The sequence below is a fragment of the Pseudophryne corroboree genome, chromosome 7 (genome assembly GCF_028390025.1).
Source record: "Pseudophryne corroboree isolate aPseCor3 chromosome 7, aPseCor3.hap2, whole genome shotgun sequence".
Classification (NCBI taxonomy): Eukaryota; Metazoa; Chordata; class Amphibia; order Anura; family Myobatrachidae; genus Pseudophryne; species Pseudophryne corroboree.
In genome coordinates this window covers 245,961,707-245,981,639 of record NC_086450.1, presented here as the reverse complement: position 1 = coordinate 245,981,639, position 19,933 = coordinate 245,961,707, and the positions used below count along the sequence as shown (strand labels likewise).

At 45.9% G+C, this 19,933-nt stretch overlaps 1 protein-coding gene across 3 annotated transcripts in view; it reads right to left on the bottom strand.

Annotated features, from left to right (window-relative positions):
* Positions 1-19,933, bottom strand: part of LOC134943561 (CD63 antigen-like) — a 260,601-nt gene that overhangs the window by 1,205 nt on the left and 239,463 nt on the right. The gene's annotated exons all lie outside the window — the stretch shown is intronic.

Here is a 19,933-nt window from a genome sequence, read left to right as displayed (position 1 = left end):
ATGTGCGGTGTGACTTTGACGCATTCACATAAAAAATTGCACAACTACATTAGACATCAACATAGCGTGCGACTCAGAATCAGGCACAATATGCATAACAATATTTGATTATATTCCTTTCAGCCTGAACGGGATATTCTAGGGCTATTAAGTGAACCTCAACGTATAACTAAAAAGGGTAATAAATTGTTGGTTGCACTAAGTAAAACAGAAAGAAAAACAATTCTGCAGGGTTGGACATATTTGTTGAAAAATAAAAAGTTACAGTATATTTCTTATTCCACATGGATTAGGCTTAATCCCTTTGAAATAAATAGTCACATATAGAATGCTGTATGGGAGTAAAGGCTCCAAACTACATGTGGTCCAAGTTGGAGCGCATGGCCTCCCCAAAAGTAATATAGTTTCTACGGTATTAACATAAAGGCCAGGATGTAATGAACTCCGAGTTCGGCAGCTGTATGGGAAGCAGGCCGAACTCGGAATTTTTTTTAAAGTGGCAATCATGTACAAGGCTAAACCATGCCTTGTACATGATTGCCCCTTTAAAAAAACGTCCAAGTTTGTCCGGCATCCCGCACAGCTGCCGGTCTCAGAGTTCATTCCATCCCGCCCAAGGTCTCAAAGGTCTCAAAGGTCCAAGCGCAACAAAAAAACATACCACACTACATACTACAATTACACCGTTGAACACATAAGTCATGTAATTGGTCAAGTGTAGTTGCACTGCTCTGCCTGTAACCTCAGGGTACCACATGAATATCATCTGCAGCTGATGCGCTTGAACTGTGCATCTCACACTGGAACACAAAACTGGATGTCCACAGTTAGGTCCTCCCATGGAACGTGTGTGTGTGTGTGTGTGTGTGTGTGTGTGTGTGTGTGTGTGTGTGTATATATATATATATATATATATATATATATATACACACATATATATACATACATACATAGAGGTAGCCTACGACAGACTGCCAAGCGCCAGAGCCCACCACCCGCCAGACTGGGATCTGGACATGCTGCACCGCCTCACACTGCACTCCCCTGCAAGTGCAAGTATAAGGCGTGAAGAAAGCTAAATGCCATGGGCTGGACACGGAGAAGGACAGACACACACAAAAGGGATCGAGGGAGAATGCGGTCGTTTGCGCCCACAGAGAAAGTGCACATGCACCTTCAGCACTATCCTAATTACATACATGATATATATAAATCAGAATCCCAACAGGCCCCCAGAAAGTACCCTAGCCCTTCCCGCCCACTACCCTAACCCTCCTTTGTGGGTGCCTAACCCTCCCCAGCGGTCCCTGGGATCCCATTCTCCGTTGGGATTTTGATGCTGGCATTATGCCGGTCGGGATTCCAGTGTCGGTATTTTGACCGCTGGGATCCTGTCCGTCGGTATTGTAACTACATTTCCTATTAGCTCAGGTGATCATCGATGCCCCAATATTATATACAGTATTTGCTGGCGTATAAGACTACTTTTTTGCCCTGAAAAACATGCCTCCAAGTGGGGGGGTCGTCTTATACACCAGGTGCACTTCAGTTGGGATAGACATAGCTACCATAGTGGCCTTCCGATACTCGCCCGGTGCCCATAGTGGCCTCCCGATGCCCGCCCACCTCATTCTACTCACCATCCAGTATCGCGCGATATCCAGTGCGGCCGCGGCGGGTCACTAGTGCCAATTACAGGGAGATGCAGGGACTGGCCGGAGGCGCTGCAGTCGCGTTGTGGCCGTACAATGGTGACAATGACAGGTACTGTAATGGCACTAATACTAATGGCACTCATGTGAAACCGGTAACACTAAATGCACACAGGGGTATACTTTTATACATTTTACAACTTTCTCCTCGTCCCCTCCCCCCTTCTTATGCATACCTTGATAAATACTCCCTATCCAAATCTCTTATCAGGTCATAATATACAGTATGTCACAAATCTGATGTTCTTTTACGTTTTATTTGGTGTGTGGAAGGGGGTAGTCTTATACGGCGAGTATATAACAAACTCTATGTTTTGAGTGGAAATGTTGGGGGTCGTCTTATACGCCCAGTCGTCTTATACGCCGGCAAATACGGTAATCAGTTTTTATTAAGGATTTTAAAAGACATGAACAAAGAGAGAAAGACACAAATACAATTACAAATATAGAAACACCTATACGAGTAAAGCTACTACACACAAATCTGATTGTACAAATGCCTGATAAAGAGATAGCAAACCAGCAAAAAAGAGTGAAACCATCAAAGGCAATATATACCAAGTGGGAAGGCAGGTAGAGTGTAACATCCAAGGAGCAAGAGATACTCTGATGAATATCGCAGGGGAATCTTGCTATGCCTGCGTAGGGGCTGCAATGCACATCAGCAATAAAGGGTGTTTTCAAACATGAGAAACGTAAAGACTAAAAGAAAAGCAAGACAGGAAAGCCGGTAGGCATCAGGGACAGAAGCTAGAAGCAGTAGGAAGGAAAAAAAGGAGAAAAAGAAGAAGAAGGGGGGGGGGGGGGGGGGGGAAGAGAAGTGAGAGGTACCACTTAGCAAGCTATGTGAAACAGAGACATAGGGATACTAACTACTATCCAAGGGAGTGGCTATGTAGGCCTGGGAAGCCTTGTATTCTAGACAGGGGGACCATGTGGAATTAAATTCATGAGATTTGCCTGGTCCTCCATTCTCATGGAGTAATCTAGTTTAGTGAACCATGTACGACTTGTGGGAGGGAGGTGGGACCTCCACATGGCCGGGATTACAGCACGCGCTGCGTTACTTAAATGTCGCAGCAAGGAATCTTTGTGTTGGGACACTGGAATATTGGAGTGATTAATAAGCCAGAATGCTGTATCCTGAGGGATTTGAGTCTTAAGAATAACCTGGGAGATGTGCATAACCTCCCGCCAAAAGGGTTGGATCACGGGACATGTCCACCAAATATGTAGGAGGGTGCCAGATGGGGAAGAGCAGCGCCAGCAGTGGGCTGACGAGGAGGGATACATAGCATGGAGGAGAGAGGGATGTCTGTACCACCGTGTCACAACTTTATAATGAGTCTCCCTGACATGGACACAAACAGAGCTCGTGTGGGTTTTCAAGAAATTTTTTTCCCAGTCCCTAGGCGACAAGAAAATGCCCAAGTCCCTCTCCCAAGCCACAGCAAAGGATGGCGTAACGATAGGTTGGGAATGGCAAACAATTTTGTACAGTGTGGAAATGGCGTGGGTCGGGTCAAGGATAGCAACACAGAGTTTCTCAAATAGAGTCAATTCTCTAGCGGCGCTCCGAAGTCTAGAGCCAATCACCAAGAAGTGTCGTATTTGTAGGAATTTCCAAAAGTCCTGCTGGGGGATGTCCCACTTCTCCCTCAAATCTGAGAATTGTTTGACTCCAGTCAGTGATACCATCTGACCGACCCTGAACAGTCCTGTTACAGCCCAACGTGAGAAGTGGGCGGGGTTGACACCAGGAGCAAAATCAGGGTTGGCCAAAAAGGAGGAGGTCTAGGGGGCAAATTTGGAAGCGATATAAGAAAGTTCCCGTAGTGATTTCCAGGCGGCTAGCATGGGTGTTATAGTAGGATGGGGGAGGGGCAACTTTGGGGAGGAGGGAAGCCAGGGGAATATCTCCGGGAATTGCTGCACGTACAGGCCCTCCAGCTCCACCCATTGTTTAAGTTCGCGGTTTCTTGTCCAGTCTAATTCTACTCAAAAGAATTGCATGGTAATAATATTTTATATCAGGAAGTTGGAGGCCGCCATTCTCAATTGATTTAGTCAACTGGGAACGTTTAAGCCTAGGTCTCCTCCTCTGCCAAACAAAATGCTGGATCAAAAGTGAAATTGATCGGAACCAGGACTCCGGGATGCGGATCGGGAGGGCCTGCATTACATACAATAATTTAGGGAGGGTATTCATCTTAACTATATTTACCCTCCCAAACCAAGATAGATATTTCATATTCCATCTAGAGTAGTCATTCCGAATCGTTTGGAGAAGAGGTAAATAATTCAACAGGAACAACTGGGACTCATTAGCGGACAGCTTAACAACGAGATAAGTTACGTGAGAAGATTGCCATAAGAAAGGGAAAGAATGTTTAAGGTCCGTAACGGATTCTGCAGGGGTGGAAATATTAAGAGCACTGGATTTAGAATAATTAATTTTGAAATTAGAAAGCTGTCCAAAGAGGTCAAGTTCCTTCATTAGGTGCGGTAGGGAGTCAGTAGGATGGGATACTATGGCTAAGAGGTCGTCGGCAAATAGGGCTAACTTATACTCACTGTCTCCCACGGTAAAACCCCTGATGGCGTGGTTAGCTCGTATGGGTCTGGGACTCCAGGTCGACAACAAAAAGGTCGACACACCTTATGTCGACGCCAAATGGTCGACACACCTTAGGTCGACATGGACAAAAGGTCGACATGGAAAAAGGTCGACATGAGTTTTAATGAGTTTTTTGTGTCGTTTTCTTCGTAGAGTGACCGGGAACCTCAATTAGTGCACCGCGTCCCCTCGCATGGTTCGCTTCACTCTCCATGCTTCAGGGATGGTGCCTTCGCTCCGCTCTGCTCGGCACAGATTACCGTTCCAATCATAGTCCACGTGGAACGTTAAGTAAAAGGTTCCAAAAAAGAAAAAAATTGTGAAAAACTCATGTCGACCTTTTGCCCATGTCGACCTAAGGTGTGTCGACCAATTGGCGTCGACCTAAGGTGTGTCGACCTTTTTGTTATCGACCTGGAGTCCGGATACCAGCTCGTATAGCTTTAGCCAGCGCGTCAATACATAGCACAAAGATCAATGGAGATAATGGGCAGCCTTGCCTAGTGCTGTTGCTTATGGTGAATGGGTCAGATAAGGTGCCATTTACGCGCACCTTTGCCGTTGGAGTCATAAAGGGACAGTATCCAAGTAAGTGCATTGGGACCTAAGCCTATATGCTCCAAAATTGATTTCATAAATTTCCAACTGACCCTATCAAATGCCTTTTCGGCTACGGTAGAGAGTAACATAGTAGGGGTAGAACTGTGGGATGCTAAATGGATGAGGTTAAGGATTTTGGTTGTGTTGTCTTTAGCCTCTCGACCAACAACAAAACCTACCTGGTCGTTGTGAACTAAGAGAGGGACCAGCGCACCTAATCTATTTGCCAAAATCTTCGCATAGAGGTGGTCATTCCAAGTTGTTCGCTCGGCAATTTTCTTCGCATCGCAGCGATTTTCCGCTAATTGCGCATGCGCAATGTTCGCACTGCGACTGCGCCAAGTAAATTTGCTATGAAGATTGGTATTTTACTCACGGCATTACGAGGTTTTTTCTTCGTTCTGGTGATCGTAATGTGATTGACAGGAAGTGGGTGTTTCTGGGCGGAAACTGGCCGTTTTATGGGAGTGTGTGAAAAAATGCTGCCGTTTCTGGGAAAAACGCGGGAGTGGCTGGATAAACGGAGGAGTGTCTGGGCGAACGCTGGGTGTGTTTGTGACGTCAAACCAGGAACAACAAGCACTGAACTGATCGCACTGGAAGAGTAAGTCTCGAGCTACTCAGAAACTGCACAGAGAAGTCTTTTCGCAATATTGCGAATCTTTCGTTCGCAATTTTGATAAGCTAAGATTCACTCCCAGTATGCGGCGGCTTATCGCGTGCAATGCTACTAAAAGCAGCTAGCGGGCGAACAACTCGGAATGAGGGCCAGGGTTTGAGATCCACATGTAGGAGGGAAATGGGTCTGTAGCTGGAGCAGACCGAAGGGTCTTTGCCCTGCTTCGGTATCACCGAAACATGGGCCTCCAGAGAGTCACGGGAGAAATGAGAACCAGATGCAATTGAGTTAAATGCTCGAAGGAGTAGGGGGATCAACCTATCCTTAAACACTTTGTAGTATGCAATAGTGAATCCGTCAAGGTCAGGGCTTTTTCCTGACTGCATAGAGGAGATGGCCTGATCTAGTTTTTGGGCAGTGAAAGGGGCTTCTAGCAAACCGAGCTTCGAGTGCGGGAGAACGGGATAGTCTATGAACTTCAGATAGCCCCTTATTTTTTGGAGTGAAAGGTGGGGGATCTGCATCTGAGGGAGCATTCTCTTGGTTGTATAGCAAGGCATAAAATCATGCAAAGCAAGTCCCAATCTCAGGTGATTTAAATTTGGGGATTCCTCTGTCGACCTTCACTGAACTAATAAACGAAGCCGAGTGTTGGGCAGGTAGCGCTTGAGCCAGGACTCGGCCAGGTTTATTGCCCCATTGATAATATTTCCGTTTACATTTACGGATGGAATGGATTATATTATCAGAGAGGAGTTTGTTCAGCTGTGAGTGGGCTTCCGACAATTCCACAAGGGTCTCATCCGACAATGATACCTTGTGAGAGGTTTCGAGGGCATGGATCTTAAGTAGAAGACCTGAGATGAGGGACTGCCTTTGTTTCTGCTGCGGGGTACACTGGCCTCCACAAGGAATGGACAATGGGGTGTAGAGTAGGATCTTGATCCGAGGCACCAACAGGCTCAAAGCTTTGACTGTTCCCAGAATGCATAGCGCCACCTCAGTTTTGTAGTTGGTGCTGCAGTAGCAGGCACTTAACAGAGGGGCTGCTCCAGGCAGCCCTAAGAAGAGCTTTTTTTTTCTGAGGAAAAAAGTGAAGACTTCAAGGGCAGCAGCAGTGTTACATGTCAGTGGACATTCACTGCTGCAGCTCCAGCTCTCCCCAGCGGCGCTGTACACTCCCGAGCCCTGGTTTCCAGGTAACTACAGCAGGAGGCTCCGGTTTTCTTCTTGTCAGGCACACACGACGGGGGCTCTCCGGGATCGCGTGGCTGCGCTTCGGGAGGTGGTAAGTGGGTCCCGCTTGCGGGACCCCGGTCTTTATCGCGATCCGGCACGGTCAATGGGAGGCAGGCCGCACGCGCTGGCGGTGGACGCTGTGGCTATACAGGCGATCCCACTAGATCACCAGGGCATGGGACAGGTCAGGTTTTCTCTATAAACCGTTTTATTAGAGCCCGCAGTACCCGGTGGTTTTGCCAGCAGGGGGATTGAGCTTGGACCTGAAGCCCCTCCCCCAGGGCGCCATTTTCTGCAAATGTTCCCGCCCTGGAGCTGCATATCTGTCTCTCCCTCACTCCCTGGCAGTGTCTGCGGTGCCATTATCCCTCAGCTCTGTTCCTGGGAATGTTTGGGCAAATCCTATGTAAAGCCGCCTGGTTGTCAGTGCTGTGACTTTACAAGACACTTAAGTATTCTACCTGCCTTTTTTTTAGTCAGTGTTAGTTAAGAAAGAGTGCACTTAGTCAGGGTTTCCTAGTACAATTACCCTGTGATATACATCCAGTTCTTACTGTGTACAGTTATATCTATTGTTATATAGCTGTGTAAGCTAGTCCAGTGCAGTGTTATTGTTAATAATAACCTCTACATTGTACAAGACTGTGACTATTTGTGTGTGCATTTGATAGCTGAGTGGTGTCCATTTCGTGTCTATCACTCAACCTGCTATCGCTATATTCTATAACCTGAGGGGGCTTGGTGCGTCAGGTTTTATCTAATATAGGATTTTCACAAAGATATACTGTATTACGTATTTTTCTGTGTGATTTAGTCACCATATCTCTCCTTTATCTCTGCTGGTGCTGACTACACTGCGCAGGGGTTTGGGCTAGAGGTATTGTGCTGCTGACAAATTGTACTGTGTTACCTGATACTGCAAGTTATATCATGTCTGCTTCTGAGGGTAACGGTTCTGGGGCTGAACACACTGCCGGTGTTGCTGAAGCCGCAGATACCTATGAGGAGAATATAGCAGCTTTGGTCTCTGGTTCTGGGGGCTCCTTGCCCCCCAGTGGGACGGTGGCAACGGGGGCAAATACTGACCCGCCGTGGGCCGCTTTTTCCACGCTTCTGCATACGCTAGTTCATAAACTAACACCCCCTATGGGACCCCCAATGCCGGTACAACCGTTTGTGGTCCCTGCAGCTAACTCGCCATGGGCGGACGATTTATCTGCTCAAATAAAGAAGTTGAACCAGTCCCTGACTACTAAAAAGTCTGACCGTCGCTCGCCTACGTCCGAGGGGTCCTCTAAGCGTGCGCTTGTCTCCTCACAATCCACTGCTGTCACTGACACCTCGTCGGATGAAGATCCCTGGAGAAGACAATAGCCACTCCCTTGGATTTGCTACCTGGGGTGTTGCAGTAGTATGCTGTGGGGAAGTAGCGACTTGTAAGAGAAGGGTTACAAATTCCAATCTTAAAATGGGTCTCCTGCACTAATGCAACATCCGCTCTTTCAGATCTCAATAGACGTAGAAGGCTAGATTTCTTCTCTGGCGTGTTGAGACCGCGTGCGTTGAGGGACAGCACTTTAATCTTCCCCGGAGAACTCATGGTGGGGTGAAATAGAGTGAATTCCCATAAATCTGAAAGTGGAGGGAAAGAAGAGGGGGAGAAGGAAGAGCAAGCATGGAAAAAGAGACAAAGATGAAAGATATACAAGAACAATGTAATAACATCAGCAAAAGACCCACAGGAGAGAGACTGAACTGTAACACAGTCAGCCTCTCTACCGGCATATAGCCAAAGGCGGGTTTAATCGGGGGGAAGCGGGAGTGAACCTCAGCAGGAACCATGGTGAAAAAACATGTCTGGAACGGACACAAAAAGAAAAGAAAAATCCTGCAATAAGAGGAATAGCTGGTGGGTGACAAGGGCAGCAGAAAATCCACAACCCTCACCACCCACCGGCCAGCATAAGCAAACAAATTAAACAATTAGCAAAAACATCTGTTAACAGCTAGGAATTTAACACACGACATATGAAAAGGAAAAAATACCCTCCAACACTGCGTTAGCAGCATGAATCCCTAGAAATGAAAAACAAGCAGGGACAACAAAGCCATACAGAAGGGTCCTTCACAGCAAGTCAGTCTTGGAGGGAGAAGCAGTCGACTGGGCTCTTTTCTTGGCGCCCCGAACCTCGTGCCATGGCTGTGAACTAGGAGCTCGTTTAGGGAGAGGAACATCAGGGAGGGGAAACTCCCAATCCGGAATGACCAACGGAGGTTGACCCAGTGAAGAGCAGAACGGGGAGAGGTCTGCGTGGGAAGACAGGGTGTACCATTTTCCGGAGGAACAGGCTTGAAGGTTAAAAGAGAACCCCAACGATAACGTAGCTGACGCTTTCGTAATTCGTCCGTTAGCGGTTTCAAGGATTTCCGTTGCTGGAGCGCGTACCAGGAAAGATCTTGATAGAGGCTTATTTCAGAGCCATTGAAGTCGATACCGTCCAATTGACGGGCTTTGGACATAATTTCCTCTTTCTGGGCGAAATAATGGAGCCGGCAGATAACGTCGCGGGGCCGGTCAGTGGAGAGGCCTATCGGCCTGAGGGCTCTGTCAAAAGTGATAACGTTGTCTGAGTCCTTATTCAAGAGTTCATTAAATATCTTGGTCAGAGCGTCCACTAATCCGGATTGGGGAACTTCCTCCGGGAGACCACGGACCCAGATGTTATTCCGTCTGCCTCTGTTATCGATATCCATCATTCTGGACTGTAAGGCATGGATTTCCTTGGATTGAGCAAGGATGGAGTCTCTCAACAAAGACATAAGGGAAACATTAGCCTCTTGATGATCTTCCAGATTCACCAAGTGATCAGACAGATGTGAGATTTTGCTTTTAATGGAGGCAAGCTCAGACCTAATAGTGTCTTGAAGGTCTTGCTTGGTAGGAAGGGACCTCATGAAGGTCAGGATTTCCCGGAGATCACGGCCGCCCACTGACGCAGGGTCAGCCATATTGTCAGCTGGATTCGAGGTCGAGGAAGCAGAGAGAGATGTCGGAGGGCGGTGAGAGGAACGGTTCTCCATCTGTGGGGAGGTCGTAGGATGAAGGAAAGGCCTCAGGTCCGCTTGAGACCTCGTGACTCTTTGAGGTTGATTGTTGTTGCTCCATCTAGAGGATTTCGAGGTACGCCCCATACTACGGGGGGATAGCAAGGAGGATGTTTCCAATTAGCTCAGGATGTGTCAGGATCAGTAAGATACATACAACAGCATAGCTCCTGGGGAGCGGTCACTCCCCGTGGCCTGGTCTCAGATGGCCATCAGGTGGCTCCAAGTAAAATAGTAGAAAACAAGAGCCCAGAGTGGCGCATTACAGTATGGAGCAGTAACGCTGGCAGGTTGTGGCAAAGTTGCAGGGAGCCCCGAGAGGGGACGGCGTGCCAGTCAGTGGAGGGGGGGAAATGAAGGAGGCAGGAGGCCTCTATAAATGAGAAGGGACCCGGCAGCTAGGAGCAAGGGTGGACGACATGCAAATCCTGCCTGCACAGTCCCAGGTGGGGCCCTATCAGTGCCCGGGGAAGCAGGATGCTGCGCTACATGCAGCTGAGGGCCGCAGCTGGGAGGCCTTTGGACAGATGGATCTCGCCACAGATGGCTGTGCGGGGTGTGATAGAAGTAACTGGGCGTCAGGGGGAGCTCCCAGGAGCGTCACCCCAGAGAACCACTAAACTTTGCCAGGGGGGGCCGCGGCCCACCTGGCAGTCCGCCCGTAGCAGGAAAGTGCGCACACCAATAGTAAAGTCGGGAGGGGGGGAGAGCACCCCGAGCGGGCTGGGACGGCGTGAGAGGGTCACCTGAATGCCGAGGGGCACCTCCGCCGGGCTTCCACTGTCTCTCCCTCTGTGTCTGCAAACAAAGATGGCCGCTGCTGGGACTCCGGAGCTCCCCACCTGGCTCCGGCCGGGTCCCGAGTCGCCTCTACCGCTCGTCCGTGTCAGCGGTGCAGGATGGGGTGAGTCCAAGGCGGGGGCAATGTCCAGTGATCTCTGCCAGGTGTCTCGGGGGAGCCCGCAACACAGCGGGGGGAGTCCACTAATTGAGGCCCCAGGTCAGGGGCAGTGAGTAGGCCGCAATCCACGGGAGCCAGGAAACCGGCTCCCCAACTCTGCAGCACTGGCTCACCACAATCCCAGCAGGTTAATGTAGCAGGACAGGGCAGGTAACACTGGTAACTGGCGTGGGGAGGCTGAATAAAGCAAAAAGAACTCCCAGGTTCCTGGGAGCTCATGTAAAATTCTGCCTGCCAGATCAGCCTCCAGGCCACGCCCCCGATGCCCCAATATAATGAAGTGGATATAGTAAAGTTCTAAACAAATCATAAATAACCTCTAAACTCAAATTCTAATGTCCCAAATGAAAAATCCTCTGAGCACAAAAATGTAACCCTGGTAATAGCACTTTCAGAGAATAAATAAATAAATAATAATAATAATAATAATAATAATAATCTTTTCTTTCAATAGGACTCAAAGTGATTTACATTTGCATTTAAAAAAAACAGGATGCAGCTGTTGGAAGAGATGAACAGTTATGAGTGAAAGGAGATGCAGGTATATACAGTAGATGGTTGCCGAGTAGAAGAGAGCTGTAATTAATGCGCAAGAGATGAGGGCAGTGAGAACAGGAGGAAAGAGGGCCCTGCTCCAAGGAGCTTACAATCTAGGAGGAGTGGGGGGGACAGACAGGTGACATGAGGCACAAGCAAGCGGAAGGTGGCCTGAAGGCAGGAAGTAAGCAAGACAGAGATGGCCAAGGTATGAGGCAGAGAATTAGCAGAGCGGCCTCGAGATTAGGTTATACAGTGGAAGGGTGCACTTTGAGGCACAGGTGGGTTTTCAGTGTGCGTTTGAAGTTTTGCAAGGTCGGGGATAGACTAAGAGAGGGAGCTCATTCATGTGAAGAGGGCAGCACAGGCCAAATCTTGGATTCATGAATGGAATGCAGTGACCAGGGAAGAGGAGAGAAGATGGTCATTGGTCAACCGGAAAGGGCGGGAGGGAGTATGTAGGGAGAGGAGGTTGTAGATGTAGGAAGCTGTTGAGCTAAAAAGGGTGTTGTATGTGAGGGTAAGAAGTTTGAAGAGAATACTGTAAGAGAATAGGAGCCAGTGCAGATTTTGTTGAAGGGGATTGGAAGATGTGAAGCAGCGGGAGAGGAAGTTAAGTATAGCTGTGGAGTTGTAAACAGATCGTAGAGGAGTGAGATGGGAGCATATGAGGGCAGTAAGTAGAAAGTTGGAATAGTCGAGCCGTGAGATGACTAGTGAACGGATAATAAATTTGGTTACACTCAGAGAAGAACGGCCTGATGTGAGCGATATTGCGTAGCTGGAACAGACAGGATTGAGCCAGAGATTGGACGTGGGGGGTGAAGGTGAGGGAGGAGTCAAGAGTGACGCCCAAGCAGTGGAGTTGGGGAATGGGGGAGATGATGGTGTTGTCAACAGTGATAGAGATATTAAGAGGGTAGGGGTGGAGATTTTGGAAGGGGGAGTTCGGTTTTGGAGGAGCAGGAGGAGGAGGAGGAGATGGCGGAGAAACAGCTGGATACCCAAGAGAGGAGAGAGGGGGAGAGGTCATAAGATGAGAGGTAGAGATGGTATTGAAGGCTGAAGGAGCTTATGAGGGCACCCAGGGCAGTGGTGTACAGGGAGAAGAGGGGGGGCCATGGAAAGAACCCTGGGGGACACCAACAAGGTAAATCTGTTTTTGAAGAATTCTAGAGAAGAGGAAAGGCCAGTTCAATAGAGTGAGAGTTACAAATCTAAAATCTTGAACCCCCCCAAATGAATTGAGGGAGATTCTAGGTACAGCCCATTGTCCTTCATTTACAAATCACAGTAGCAAGCGGGGCAAGTAAGGAATCACAAGCTGCTTCAGTCATTTTGTATACTTTTTACATAGTATTCATTTCCTCTTCCGTCCCTAAGCCAGATACAGTACAGCAAGTCTGCAGAATTACAAGCTTTAATAACTACCAAAAAGACCACATACAGTATGTTATCTCTAGAGATGTGCGCCGGACACTTTTCGGATTTTGTGTTTTGGTTTTGAATCTGGATCTCCGTTTGTGTTTTGGATCTCGATTGGTTTTGCCAAATCCACCCTTTCAGGTTTTGGTTTTGGATCTGGATTTTTTTTTTAAAAAGACATATAAAAAAAAGCTAAAATCACAGAATTTGTTTTTGTTTTTTTATCCTACAGTATTATTAACCTCAATAACATTCATTTCCAGTCTCTTCTGAACATCTCACAATATTGTTTTTAGGCCAAAAGGTTGCACTGAGGTAGCTGGATGACTAAGCTAAGCCACACAAGTGAGCGGCACAAACACGTGGCCCATCTACGAGTGGCACTGCAGTGGCAGACATGATGGCAGCTTTAAAAACTAGGCCCCAAAGAGTACATAATGCAAATAAAAGAAAAAGAGGTGCAAGATGGAATTGTCCTTGGGCCCTCCCACCCACCCTTATGTTGTATAAAAATAGGACATGCACACTTTAATAAACCAATCATTTCAGTGGCAGGGTCTGCCACATGCAGGGCCGGTGCAAGGTCTTTCTGCACCCTAGGCAAAGCTTCAGCCTAGCACCCCCTAACCTGCAACCCCCCTACCCGCAACCTCCCAGAGATGAGATGCAGGTGGCCACTAGTTGGGGGGGGGAAGGGGGTGTGAATGACATCATTATGCACATACTGAGAAAAGGGACGACACAAGGCTTTTAAAGTGAAAAAGTAAATTGTAATCAAAGTCACAAAATTTGGTGACATTGGAGGTAATTCCAAGTTGATCGCAGCAAGATTTTTTTAGCAATTGGGCAAAACCATGTGCACTGCAGGGGAGGCAGATATAACATGTGCAGAGAGAGTTAGATTTGGGTGGGGTGTGTTCAATCTGCAATCTAATTTGCAGTGTAAAAATAAAGCAGCCAGTATTTACCCTGCACAGAAACAAAATAACCCACCCAAATCTAACTCTTTCTGCACATGTTATATCTGCCTCCCCTGCAGTGCACATGGTTTCGCCCAATTGCTAACAAAAATCCTGCTGCGATCAACTTGGAATTACCACCATTGTTCACAATGTACATTAACTTTTAAATCTTTGAGTGACGACCATTCTTTCTCCCTATGTATACACACTAGCTGGCATGTTAGGAATCGTATAGGACACTGAGACCAGTTTCACATTTTGCTGAGTGCCGGATATATATATTGCATCTGCATATGGGGTCTGGTGAGGATATTTAATTGTATATGTGTATACATACTTATATACACACATCCATATATTTGCATGCTCCTTATTGTGTTCCAAACCCCCATCTGTAAGTTCATGACTGACCCCCTCCATAATGTACTGTATTGTGCCCCAGTGCTTGTGTTTTCCCTATTATGCGGTTTACAAGTGCAAACCACCCATCGGGCTGTAAGATCTGTACTGTCAATGGGGAAAGATATTAGCGCTTAATGGTCACAAATACAAAGGTGTGTCACATTCAAATCACAATTTATTGTAAAGGTAAAATGCAATGCATAATGGTGGTTAATACCACATGAAAACACTTAAATAAAAGAAATTGTGTAGCTCCCAATACTGGTTTAGCCTGTTGGAAATTGTTAGCAAGCATGGACCTGTTCCTATGATAGTCCCCTTAAATGGAAAAGTTCAATATCCTATTCGTGGATTAAATAATTACCACCAACGTATCTCGAGGCAATTAGGCGAATCTGCGTCCGCAAGAGTGCTGCTCCTCGGTGGGTGGTAATAGATGGCTTTCCACGGTAAGTAGGAAGGTCCTTGTATCCAATGGAATGTTCAACGGGGACTTGGTCCAGGTCCAGAGGTTCCAAAAGTGTGGGAGTATACACTAGCCAGCAGGTCTCACCGACGCGTTTCGTTGCATACAAGCAACTTTTTCAAGGTGCTGGAAGTCCTGCTGATGGTGATTTATATACCCTACCAATATGGTTGCTCATTAGCATATGTGATTGACTGTGACCACCTGTTTGTATAAAATGACCAAATAATGACAGACATCGGAGAAATAATATATTAATAATTAATAGCAATACAATTCATACATTTTGTATGTCCTTATACTTAAAATTTAAGAAAACTTATTTAATAAAAACCAGTCACATGACCGCTGTTTGATATGTCCAGGTTGGATTCTTCAAATACCTGGATTAATGATTGATGGCTGATAGGCTATAACTATAGGTATAGTGAGTGGGATATATCTCATGTTTTCCACCTCTCAGTAAAACTATGGGAACATCCCCCCCCGCTTGAAATCCCGCGGGAATAGGACCAGTGACGTAATAGTCAGACTGCACGGCCCCAGCCAATACGCTATCCGTACGTGTGGACGGGGACAATGCACGAAATAGCGTCGCGTCATTCACCCGCGCCTGTAGAGGCGATGTGTAGCCTAGTTGTCATGGTGACGTTCTGACGTCACCAGCGTGTTATCATGGGCAAATGCCGCGATATCTGGCTCCTGGGTTTCTTCCGGAAGTATCATTGCTAATGCACGTAGTGTGCAACTGGTTACCATTAGCAACACAGTATATAGACGGTTGCCATGGCGGCGGTCACCCGTATATAACCTGGTTCGCTAACCATCAAACATATATTGTTTTATAATGGGATTTAATTGAATCGGTCTCAAAAAAGAATAATAAATACTGCAACTGGTTTGTATTAAAACATCTGGCAATATCATAGATAAACATATATTGTTATCGTTACGGAATAGAAAGGATGACAACAAAAACAATCAATATAGGGAGCTATAAATTTATATATATGTGCATATCCCTTCAAACATCATTTCTTCTTATCCAATGGAATTCTAACAGATTAATCAGTATTATTACAACATCTGTATATAATTTAATAGCACAATCATAAGCATATAACAAAAAATAGAATTATTAATGAATAAATAAATGAAAAGAAAACATATAAGAATGAATATGCTCTCGTCTTTAATAAATAATCCCTGTAAGGAATCAAACTGTCTATGAGCATCACATAAATATTAATCATAGGCTCCAAAATGTAATCAATCGTTATTTTGAATTGAGCAGGAATGGGAAATTAGGATGAGAGAAAAAGCAGAAGCTGGATGACAAAAATATGGAGCTAGAGAGGAAAGGATGAGGCATTCGGAGTGTAAGTATCACAATATAGAATTGAGCTCCACCGCCTCATTTAATCCAGATGGTTTCCACCGTTGTGGGGCCACCAAATGCACAACCTGCAAACATATTCCTAGAAGGACCACCCATATTGTCGTTGAAAATGGAGAGAGATACAGTTTAGCTAGCTTTATGAATTGCGACACAAATTATATAATCTATCTCCTTACATGTGGTTGCAATCAGAAATATGTGGGTCGCACCACTCGTAGTATTAAGGTTCGTTTCATGGAACATCGCCGCAACATTATTAATAAAGTACCCACCCATAGTGTCTCTCGTCATTTCAGGGACAAACATGGTGGTGATCCTAGTTCCCTGAGCTTAATAGCCATTGAACATATTGCATTGACCAAAAGAGGAGGGGATCGTTACAAAACACTCTGTAAACAGGAACTCTATTGGATGTACAGGTTGGATACCATTCATCCATCTGGATTAAATGAGGCGGTGGAGCTCAATTCTATATTGTGATACTTACACTCCGAATGCCTCATCCTTTCCTCTCTAGCTCCATATTTTTGTCATCCAGCTTCTGCTTTTTCTCTCATCCTAATTTCCCATTCCTGCTCAATTCAAAATAACGATTGATTACATTTTGGAGCCTATGATTAATATTTATGTGATGCTCATAGACAGTTTGATTCCTTACAGGGATTATTTATTAAAGACGAGAGCATATTCATTCTTATATGTTTTCTTTTCATTTATTTATTCATTAATAATTCTATTTTTTGTTATATGCTTATGATTGTGCTATTAAATTATATACAGATGTTGTAATAATACTGATTAATCTGTTAGAATTCCATTGGATAAGAAGAAATGATGTTTGAAGGGATATGCACATATATATAAATTTATAGCTCCCTATATTGATTGTTTTTGTTGTCATCCTTTCTATTCCGTAACGATAACAATATATGTTTATCTATGATATTGCCAGATGTTTTAATACAAACCAGTTGCAGTATTTATTATTCTTTTTTGAGACCGATTCAATTAAATCCCATTATAAAACAATATATGTTTGATGGTTAGCGAACCGGGTTATATACGGGTGACCGCCGCCATGGCAACCGTCTGTATACTGTGTTGCTAATGGTAACCAGTTGCACACTACGTGCATTAGCAATGATACTTCCGGAAGAAACCCAGGAGCCAGATATCGCGGCATTTGCCCACGATAACACGCTGGTGACGTCAGAACGTCACCATGACAACTAGGCTACACATCGCCTCTACAGGCGCGGGTGAATGACGCGACGCTATTTCGTGCATTGTCCCCGTCCACACGTACGGATAGCTTATTGGCTGGGGCCGTGCAGTCTGACTATTACGTCACTGGTCCTATTCCCGCGGGATTTCAAGCGGGGGGGGATGTTCCCATAGTTTTACTGAGAGGTGGAAAACATGAGATATATCCCACTCACTATACCTATAGTTATAGCCTATCAGCCATCAATCATTAATCCAGGTATTTGAAGAATCCAACCTGGACATATCAAACAGCGGTCATGTGACTGGTTTTTATTAAATAAGTTTTCTTAAATTTTAAGTATAAGGACATACAAAATGTATGAATTGTATTGCTATTAATTATTAATATATTATTTCTCCGATGTCTGTCATTATTTGGTCATTTTATACAAACAGGTGGTCACAGTCAATCACATATGCTAATGAGCAACCATATTGGTAGGGTATATAAATCACCATCAGCAGGACTTCCAGCACCTTGAAAAAGTTGCTTGTATGCAACGAAACGCGTCGGTGAGACCTGCTGGCTAGTGTATACTCCCACACTTTTGGAACCTCTGGACCTGGACCAAGTCCCCGTTGAACATTCCATTGGATACAAGGACCTTCCTACTTACCGTGGAAAGCCATCTATTACCACCCACTGAGGAGCAGCACTCTTGCGGACGCAGATTCGCCTAATTGCCTCGAGATACGTTGGTGGTAATTATTTAATCCACGAATAGGATATTGAACTTTTCCATTTAAGGGGACTATCATAGGAACAGGTCCATGCTTGCTAACAATTTCCAACAGGCTAAACCAGTATTGGGAGCTACACAATTTCTTTTATTTAAGTGTTTTTATGTGGTATTAACCACCATTATGCATTGCATTTTACCTTTACAATAAATTGTGATTTGAATGTGACACACCTTTGTATTTGTGACCATTAAGCGCTAATATCTTTCCCCATTGTTTGTATCACTCGGGGTCTGACCAACCCCTGTTCATATATAGCTGCTGTGGTGAACCTCGCATCAAGCGCCTGGGAGTAGAAACACCTTTGGGTGTTTCTTTTCTTATATTTCAAGATCTGTACTGTGTTTGGTTCCACAGAAACCCCCATGGGTTACTTACCTAAAAGTTTCAATGTTTTCCCTCATAACTGGCATGGTTCCTCTTACAGGCAGCAGCAACATTACAGCGATGCTGCTGGGTTCAGACATGTAGTCTGGTGCTGCTTGCTCCTGGAGTGCTGGGATCCATGGGCCTGGAGGAGGTGCATAAGGGCTATGAGGACAGGCCGTGGGGGCGTCCCTCGGGAGCCATAGTTACATCTTCCTGCTATGTACCATTACACGTGTCAGCATGGAGGAAGTGCTGAGACATTATGTGGTACGTGATAGCGGCGGCTGCACCCGATTAGACTCGCAGCAACAGCCATCACAGTGTAAAAGTTGGAGGTTGTATACAGAGACATCCTTCAATTTTTTGCTAGATGAATTCAGTGGCGCCCTCCAGGGACTGGCGCCCCTAGGCAGCCACCTAAAGCTGCCTAATGGTAGAGCCGGCCCTGACCACACGACTGTGGCTGAAATGATTGGCTTGTTTGGGCCCCAACCAAAAAAGAAGCAATTAATCTCTCCTTGCACAAACTGGCTCTACAGAGGCAAGATGTCGCCCTCATCCTCCGATTCCTCACCCCTTTCAGTGTTTACATCCTCATCCTCACAGAGTATTAATTCGTTCCCACTGGAATCCACCATCACAGGTCCTTGTGTACTTTCTGGAGGCAATTACTGGTAAAGGTTTTCCTGGAGGAATTTATAATTCATTTTCATGAACATCATCTTCTCCACATTTTGTGGAAGTAAGCTCCTACGCCGATCGCTGACAAGGTTACCGGCTGTACTATACCCTCTTTTGGAGTACACATTGGAGGGGGGCGGGGGGGGACTTAAAGTAGGTAAAATAAAGCCAGTTTGTGCAAGGGACTCCAAATTGCCTCTTTTTCCTGCCATTATACATACAGACTGTCTGACTTTCCTACTTGGATGCTGTCACCGATATAATCCTCCACCATTCTTTCAATGGTGACAGCATAACATACAGTGACAGTAGACATGTCAGAAATTGATAGCAGAAATTGTTGTCAACACTTGCTCCTGACTGCCCTGCATCACCGCCAGCGGGCTGGCTAGGAAATTTTATTATTTTCCTCGCAGTCCCAGTTGCGGGAGAAAATGAAGGAGGAGCTGTTGATGGGTCATGTTCCGCTTGAGCTGACAATTTTCTCACCAGCAGGTCTTTGCACCTCTGCAGACTTGTGTCCGCCAGAAAGAGATACAACGTAGGCTTTAAACCTAGGATCGAGCACAGTGGCCAAAATGTAGTGCTCTGATTTCAACAGATTGACCACCCTTGAGTCCTGGCAAAGCGAATGAAGGGCTCCATCCACAAGTCCCACATACTTAGCGGAATCGCTCCATCTTAGCTCCTCCCTCAACTTCTCCAGCTGCTTCTGCAAAAGCCTGATAAGGGGAATGACCTGACTCAAGCTGGCAGTGTCTGAACTAACTTCATGTGTGGCAAGTTCGAAGGGTTGGAGAACCTTGCACAACATGGAAATCTTTCTCCACTG